This window comes from Mesoplodon densirostris, chromosome 6, assembly GCF_025265405.1.
Source record: "Mesoplodon densirostris isolate mMesDen1 chromosome 6, mMesDen1 primary haplotype, whole genome shotgun sequence".
NCBI classification, from domain to species: Eukaryota; Metazoa; Chordata; class Mammalia; order Artiodactyla; family Ziphiidae; genus Mesoplodon; species Mesoplodon densirostris.
Window position 1 is genome coordinate 81,064,152 of NC_082666.1, and position 9,440 is coordinate 81,073,591.

The following is a 9,440-nucleotide window of genomic DNA, read 5'->3' on the forward strand; positions in this document are numbered from 1 at the left end:
CATTCTCAACTGGGTCTGTGTCTTTATTCAGGTTTTACCCCTAGGTTCTTCATGACATTTTTTTTCTTAAATTCCATATATATGTGTTAGCATACGGTATTTGTCTTTCTCTTTCTGACTTACTTCACTGTATGACAGACTCTAGGTCTATCCACCTCATTACAAATAGTTCATTTTCGTTTCTTTTTATGGCTGGGTAATATTCCATTCTATATATGTGCCACATCTTCTCCATCCATTCATCCAATGACAGACACTTAGGTTGTTTCCATCTCCAGGCTATTGTAAATAGAGCTGCAATGAACATTTTGGTACATGACTCTTTTTGAATTATGGTTTTCTCAGGGTATATGCCCAGTAGTGGGATTGCTGGGTCATATGGTAGTTCTATTTGTAGTTTTTTAAGGAACTTCCATACTGTTCTCCATGGTGGCTGTACCAATTCACATTCCCACCAGCAGTGAAAGAGTGTTCCCTTTTCTCCACACCCTCTCCAGCATTTATTGTTTCTAGATTTTTTGATGATGGCCATTCTGACTGGTGTGAGATGATATCTCATTGTAGTTTTGATTTGCATTTCTCTAATGATTAATGATGTTGAGCATTCTTTCATGTGTTTGTTGGCAGTCTGTATATCTTCTGTGGAGAAATGTCTATTTAGGTCTTCTGCCCATTTTAGGATTGGGTTGTTTGCTTTTTTGTTATTGAGCTGCATGAGCTGCTTGTAAATTTTGGAGATTAATCCTTTGTCAGTTGCTTCATTTGCAAATATTTTCTCCCATTCTGAGGGTTGTCTTTTGGTCTTGTTTATGGTTTCCTTTGCTGTGCAAAAGCTTTGAAGTTTCATTAGGTCCCATTTGTTTATTTTTGTTTTTATTTCCATTTCTCTAGGAGGTGGGTCAAAAAGGATCTTGCTGCGATTTGTGTCATAGAGTGTTCTGCCTATGTTTTCCTCTAAGAGTTTGATAGTGTCTGGCCTTACATTTAGGTCTTTAATCCATTTTGAGCTTATTTTTGTGTATGGTGTTAGGGAAGGATCTAATCTCATACTTTTACATGTCCCTGTCCAGTTTTCCCAGCACCACTTATTGAAGAGGCTGTCCTTTCTCCACCGAACATTCCTGCCTCCTTTATCAAAGATAAGGTGACCATGTGTGCGTGGGTTTATCTCTGGGCTTTTTATCCTGTTCCATTGATCTATCTTTCTGTTTTTGTGCCAGTACCATACTGTCTTGATTACTGTAGCTTTGTACTATAGTCTGAAGTCAGGGAGCCTAATTCCTCCAGATCCGTTTTTCGTTCTCAAGATTGCTTTGGCTATTTGGGGTCTTTTGTGTTTCCATACAAATTGTGAAATGTTTTATTCTACTTCTGTGAAAAATGCCAGTGGTAGTTTGATGGGGATTGCATTGAATCTGTAGATTGCTTTGGGTAGTAGATCATTTTCACAATGTTGATTCTTCCAATCCAAGAACATGGTACATTTCTCCATCTATTTGTATCATCTTTAATTTCTTTCATCAGTGTCTTATAATTTTCTGCATACAGGTCTTTTGTCTCCTTAGGTAGGTTTATTCCTAGATATTTTATTCTTTTTGTTGCAGTGGTAAATGGGAGTGTTTTCTTGATTTCACTTTCAGATTTTTCATCATTAGTGTATAGGAATGCCAGAGATTTCTGTGCATTAAGTTTGTATCCTGCTACTTTACAAAATTCATTGATTAGCTCTAGTAGTTTTCTGGTAGCATCTTTAGGAGTCTCTATGTATAGTATCATGTCATCTGCAAACAGTGACAGCTTTACTTCTTCTTTTCCAATTTGGATTCCTTTTATTTCCTTATCTTCTCTGATTGCTGTGGCTAACACTTCCAAAACTATGTTGAATAAGAGTGGTGAGAGTGGACAACCTTGTCTTGTTCCTGATCTTAGTGGAAATGCTTTCAGTTTTTCACCATTGAAGACGGTGTTGGCTGTGGGTTTGTCATATATGGCCTTTATTATGTTGAGGAAAGTTCCCTCTATGCCTACTTTCTGCAGGGTTTTTTTTATCATAAATGGGTGTTGAATTTTTTCAAAAGCTTTCTCTGCATCTTTTGAGATAATCATACGGTTTTTCTCCTTCAATTTGTTAATATGGTGTATCACGTTGATTGATTTGCGTATATTGAAGAATCCTTGCATTCCTGGAATAAACCCCACTTGATCATGGTGTATGAGCCTTTTAATGTGCTGTTGGATCCTGTTTGCTAGTATTTAGTTGAGGATTTTTGCATCTATGTTCATCAGTGATATTGGCCTGTACTTTTCTTTCTTGGTGACATCCTTGTCTGGTTTTGGTATCAAGGTGATGGTGGCCTCTTAGAATGAGTTTGGGAGTGTTCCTCCCTCTGATATATTTTGGAAGAGTTTGAGAAGGATAGGTGTTAGCTCTTCTCTAAATGTTTGATAGAATTCACCTGAGAAGCCATCTGGTCCTGGGCTTTTGTCTGTTGAAAGGTTTTTAATCACAGTTTCTATTTCAGTGCTTGTGATTGGTCTATTCATATTTTCTATTTCTTCCTGATTCAGTCTTGGCAGGTTGTGCATGTCTAAGAATTTGTCCATTTCTTGCATGTTGTCCATTTTATTGGCATTGAGTTGCTTGTAGTAATCTCTCATGATCTTTTGTGTTTCTACAGTGTCAGTTGTTACTTCTCCTTTTTCATTTCTAATTCTATTGATTTGAGTCTTCTCCCTTTTTTTCTTGATGAGTCTGGCTAATGGTTTATCACTTTTGTTTATCTTCTCAAAGAACCAGCTTTTAGTTTCATTGATCTTTGCTATTGTTTCCTTCGTTTCTGTTTCATTTATTTCTGATCTCATTTTTATGATTTCGTTACCTCTGCTAACTTTGGGGGTTTTTTATTCTTCCTTCTCTAATTGCTTTAGGTGTAGGGTCAGGTTGTTTACTCGAGATGTTTCCTGTTTCTTAAGGTGCGATTGTATTGCTATAAACTTCCCTCTTAGAACGGCTTTTGCTGCATCCCATAGGTTTCGGGTCATCGTGTCTCCATTGTCATTTGTTTCTAGGTATTTTTTGATTTCCTCTTTGATTTCTTCAGTGATCACTTCGTTATTAAGTAGTGTATTGTTTAGCCTCCATGTGTTTGTATTTTTTACAGATCTTTTCCTGTAATTGATATCTGGTCTCATAGCGTTGTGGTCGGAAAAGATACTTGATACAATTTCAATTTTCTTAAATTTACCAAGGCTTGATTTGTGACCCAAGATATGATCTATCCTGGAGAATGTTCCATGAGCACTTGAGAAAAATGTGTATTCTGTTGTTTTTGGATGGAATGTCCTATAAATATTAATTAAGTCTCTCTTGTTTAATGTATCATTTAAAGTTTGTGTTTCCTTATTTATTTTCATTTTGGTTGATCTGTCCATTGGGGAAAGTGGAGTGTTAAAGTCCCCTACTATGAATGTGTTACTGTCAATTTCCCCTTTTATGGCTGTTAGTATTTGCCTTATGTATTGAGGTGCTCCTATGTTGGGTGCATAAGTATTTACAACTGTTATATCTTCTCCTTGGATTGATCCCTTTATCATTATGTAGCGTCCGTCTTTGTCTCTTCTAATACTCTTTATTTTAAAGTCTATTTTCTCTGATATGAGAATTGCTACTCCAGCTTTCTTTTGATTTCCATTTGCATGGAATATCTTTTTCCATCCCCTTACTTTCAGTCTGTATGTGTCTCTAGGTCTGAAGTGGGTCTCTTGTACACAGCATATATATGGGTCTTGTTTTTGTATCCATTCAGCCAATCTGTGTCTTTTGGTGGGAGCATTTAGTCCATTTACATTCAAGGTAATTATCGATATGTATGTTCCTATTCCCATTTTCTTAATTGTTTTGGGTTCGTTATTGTAGGTCTTTTCCTTCTGTTGTGTTTCTTGCCTAGAGAAGTTCCTTTAGCATTTGTTGTAAAGCTGGTTTGGTGGTGCTGAACTCTCTCCCCTTTTGCTTGTCCGTAAAGTTTTTAATTTCTCCATCAAATCTGAATGAGAACCTTGCTGGGTAGAGTAATCTTGGTTGTAGGTTTTTCTCCTTCATCACTTTAAATATGTCCTGCCAGTCCCTTCTGGCTTGCAGAGTTTCTGCTGAAAGATCAGCTGTTAACCTTATGGGGATTCCCTTGTGTGTTATTTGTTGTTTTTCCCTTGCTGCTTTTAATATGATTTTTTTGTGTTTAATTTTTGACAGTTTGATTAATATGTGTCTTGGCGTATTTCTCCTTGGATTTATTCTGTATGGGACTCTCTGTGCCTCCTGGACTTGATTAACTATTTCCTTTCCCATATTAGGGAAGTTTTAAACTATAATCTCTTCAAATATTTTCTCAGTCCCTTTCTTTTTCTCTTCTTCTTCTGGAACCCCTATAATTCGAATGTTGGTGCGTTTCGTGTTGTCCCAGAGGTCTCTGAGACTGTCCTCAGTTCTTTTCATTCTTTTTTCTTTATTCTGCTCTGCAGCAGTTATTTCCACTATTTTATCTTCCACCTCACTTATCCGTTCTTCTGCCTCAGTTATTCTGCTATTGATCCCATCTAGAGTATTTTTCATTTCATTTATTGTGTTGTTCATCGTTGCTTGTTTCATCTTTAGTTCTTCTAGGTCCTTGTTAAATGTTTCTTGTATTTTGTCTATTCTATTTCCAAGATTTCGGATCTTAGAAATAGAATATTGGATCATCTTTACTATCATTATTCTGAATTCTTTTTCAGGTAGACTGCCTATTTCCTCTTCATTTGTTAGGTCTGGTGGGTTTTTATCTTGCTCCTTCACCTGCTGTGTGTTTTTCTGTCTTCTCATTTAGCTTATCTTACTGTGTTTGGGGTCTCCTTTTTGCAGGCTGCAGGTTTGTAGTTCCCGTTGTTTTTGGTGTCTGTCCCCAGTGGCTAAGGTTGGTTCAGTGGGTTGTGTAGGCTTCCTGGTGGAGGGAACTAGTGCCTGTGTTCTGGTGGATGAGGCTGGATCTTGTCTTTCTGGTGGGCAGGTCCACGTCTCGTGGTGTGTTTTGGGGCGTCTGTGGACTTATTATGATTTTAGGCAGCCTCTCTGCTAATGGGTGGGGTTGTGTTCCTATCTTGCTAGTTGTTTGGCATAGGTGTCCAGCACTGTAGCTTGCTGGTCGTTGAGTGAAGCTGGGTGTTGGTGCTGAGATGGAGATCTCTGGGAGATTTTCGCCGTTTGTTATTATGTAGAGCTGGGAGGTCTCTTGTGGACCAGTGTTCTGAAGTTGGCTCTCCCACCTCAGAGGCACAGCACTGACTCCTGGCTGCAGCACCAATAGCCTTTCATCCACACAGCTCAGAATAAAAGGGAGAAAACATAGAAAGAAAGAATTAGAAGAAGAAAGAAAGAAAGAAAGAGAAAGAAAGAAAGAAAGAAAAAAAGATAGAAAGAAGGGAGGGAGGGACAAAGGAGGGAAGGTAGGAAAAAAAGGAAAGAGAGAAGATAAAGTAAAATATAATAAAGTTATTAAAATAAAAAATAATTATTAAGAAAAAAAAAACAGATGGATAGAACCCTGGGACAAATGGTGGAAGCAAAGCTATACAGACAAAATCTCACACAGAAGCATACACATACACACTCACAAAAAGAGGAAAAGGGGAAAAAATCATAAATCTTGCTCTCAAAGTCCACCTCCTCAATTTGGGATGATTCATTGTCTATTCAGGTATTCCACAGATGCAGGGTACATCAGGTTGATTGTGCAGATTTAATCCGCTGCTGCTGAGGCTGCTGGGAGAGATTTCCCTTTCTCTTCTTTATTCTCACGGCTCCCGGTCTCAGCTTTGGATTTGGCCCCGCCTCTGCGTGTAGATCGCAGGAGGACGTCTGTTCTGCGCTCAGACAGGACAGGGTTAAAGGAGCAGCCGCTTGGGGACTCTGGCTCACTCAGGCCGCGGGGAGGGAGGGGTACAGAGTGAGGGGCGGGCCTGCGGCGGCAGAGGCCGACGTGACGTTGCACCAGCCCGAGGCGCGCCGTGCGCTGTCCCGGGGAAGCTGTCCCTGGATCCCAGGATTCCTGCAGTGGCAGGCTGCATAGGCTCCCCGGAAAGGGAGCGTGGACAGTGACCTACGCTCGCACACAGGCCTCTTGGCGGCGGCAGCAGCAGCCCCAGCTTCCCACTCCCGTCTCTGGGGTCCGCGCTTTCAGCCACGTCTCGCGCCCGTCTCTGGAACTCCTTTAAGCAGCGCTCTTAATCCCCTCTCCTCGCGCACCAGGAAACAAAGAGGTAAGAAAAAGTCTCTTGCCTCTTCGGCAGGTCCAGAGTTTTTCCCGGACTCCCTCCCCGCTAGCCGTGATGCACTAAACCCTTCAGGCTGTGTTTACGCCGCCAACCCCAGTCCTCTCCCTGCGCTCCGACTGAAGCCCGAGCCTCAGCTCCCAGCCCCGCCCGCCCTGGCGGCCGAGCAGACAAGCCTCTCGGCCCGGTGAGTGCTGGTCAGCACTGATCATCTGTGCGGGAATCTCTCCGCTTTGCCCTCCGCACCCCTGTTGCTGTGCTCTCCTCCGCTACTCCGAAGCTTTCCCCCTCCGCCGCCCCTTGTCTCCGCCTGCGAAGGGGCTCCTAGTGTGTGGAAACTTTTCCTCCTTCACGGCTCCCTCCCACTGGTGCAGGTCCCGTCCCTATCCTTTTGTCTCTGTTTATGCTTTTTTCTTTTGCCCTACCCAGGTACGTGGGGGAGTTTCTTGCCTTTTGGGAGGTCTGAGGTCTTCTGCCAGTGTTCAGTAGGTGTTCTGTAGGAGTTGTTCCACGTGTAGATGAATTTCTGGTGTATCTGTGGGGAGGAAAGTGATCTCCGCGTCTTACTCTTCCGCCATCTTCCCCTCCCTCCTGTGTGTGATTCTAATGAACAACGCCATGAAAGGTAATTTTATTTTCTTTTTTTGATGGCATATTTCCCTTTAATGGCCAGGTTTAAAGGAAAAATAAGAGAAGTAAATATCATATATTAAAGATAAATGTGTTCATTGTCCAAATCCAGGAGAAAAAGAAGGAAAAAAACTGTCGTCTCAGGTTCCATGACAAGATATTGAAATTAAGCATAATGCTAATAAGAAAGTTCTTCCCTGTAGATAAACAGATAAACTGTGGTGTAAGTTAAACCTCTGACAATATTGTGCTTAAAAGGGTTAAACTCTAGGAAAACTCCCCATTCCCTATATTTACCTTTTTAACATAGTTTCAGCTACATGATAAGACATTAGTTCTGAACAGTCTTCTTTTGACACCTAAAATCTCCCCTGTACTCCCATAATACTGCATTATAATTGCCTGTTCATTTGCCCTTAGTCTTCCCTAGGTTTCAGAAAGGTAGAGACAGTTTTATTCACTTCTGTTTCTCTAATGCCTAACCCAGACCCTATTAGATAATACCTACTTAAATTTGTAAATACAAATAAATGAATAAACACACAAAGAAGGTAGCTAGTATTTTGCATTTGCAGAAAAAACTTTTCAGTCACCCTTCCTTGCTTGGTACATGAGTTTTTGTAAACGTACAGTGATTTTGTTAAAACATACACACACACACAGAATACTTGTAAATTCTGTGTGGAGGAGTAGAAACTACATAGTGTCAATGAAAATTTTCTCAAACAAAATAGTAATAATATTTTCAACAATCTGTATAAATCTAGGAACAGTACAAAAGAGAAAATATTTAACACTGCAAAATTATCCATCTCCCATGTATTAATAATTGGTCTTTCATCCCTTTCTATCTAAGCTCAGCACACATATGCTCTACATACTTCATCTATGGCTAAAATGTCTCATAAGCTTCTTGAGTCTTGCTTCTCTATTAGTTTTATCTATCCTCATTTGTTTGTTTTTCTTCTTATCATTAAATAATAAAGAAAATACCCATCACAGTGGCCCACCTCTGCTCTTTATTTCCTGTATCACACTTCAGTAACACCTGTCACCAGAGTGTTTAGGTTAAGTCCTTGAACTCTTTTTGAGTTTTTTCTTTCTCTCTTCTTTTTGTTCCTATATGCCTCATATGGAATGTACAGGGATAGTTTCTATGTATGTATCAATTAATTTTGTGGTCCTCTGTAATTAACAGAGAAGATGACTAATAATGGCTAAATAAATAGCATTTTTTTCCACAAGAAATCCAGGAGATGACTGCTGCTGGCATTGGGCCAGAGACTGAATGATACCAGGAAATCCTGTGATCATTTGGCATTTTCCTTATGTTGGTTATCTCATGGTCTCAAAATGGGTGCTAGAGATCCAGACATCATGTCTAGGCTCATCATGTTTGGGAACCACGTAGGTTCCCTAAACTAATTCTTTTGCTTAGAAACAAAACTGGATGATTATGTGTATATGTGATAATATAAAGCAATAGGCCTCCAATGAGCTTGAATGATAGGAGTATCAGTTAGGTCTTTGGTTGAAAGCAAGATAAACTAATTGGCTAACTTATGAAAGAGGAATTTATAAAAGGATGAGTGTGTTGGAGTAAGGGACTGAGAATGGTTAGCAGGCTAGGAGTCCAGGTTTAGAAATAGACAAGAAAATTGGGAGCCACGATGGGAAGAAAAGCAGGAGGGAAAATGTACAGCAACCTTCTTAATATTCCCACACCGTAATCAGGAGACCATCACTCTGCTCTCACCAAGACCTCTGCAGGGAATTACCTTCAAACCTCTCTCTTCCTAGCTAGGCAGTTCTAGCTAGAGGAAACTCTTGCAGTTGTAGTCAGCTGGAACTGGAAAACTGAGGGCTAGCCAGGCATCTCTCTCTTTATCTCAGGGCTTCTCCAAGTAGACTAGATTGAGTTTCCTTACAGCATGGTATCCTTAGAAAAGTAAGCCGACTGACACGGCAGCTCAGGGCTCCAACAAAAGTGTTCCAGCTACCAAGGAAGAAACTACAACATCTTCTACAACCTAGCCTCAGAAGTCACACATTACTCCTGCCACATTATTTTGGTTACAAGCAGTCACAAGCCTGCTCAGATTCAAGTGAAGAGTAATTACACTTCACCTCTTAAAAGGGGAAGTGGCAAGGTCCCAGATGATTTTGGGGAAGAATAGAGATATTGTGACAGCCATTTTGGGGAAAGAAAATATGCCACGTGTAGGACAATAGCATGTCATTGCATTCCATGTAACATCATTTGCAAAATTCCTCCACGGAGTGGCTATGCAGATTCACAAGTTGTCATTGCTTTAAAAAAGAAAGTCATGATTCTCCTGTTCTGATTATTTTAATACAAGAAATAGATAACCACTTTGGGAAACATTTTTGTGGGGTGTTTACAAGGCATGTTCAGTTTATTAGCATACTACCTCATAGTTCAAAAGATCATAGTAAATCAGGGTTGAGATTAATAATGATTTTTTTTTCTTTGTGAAAGTCATGGA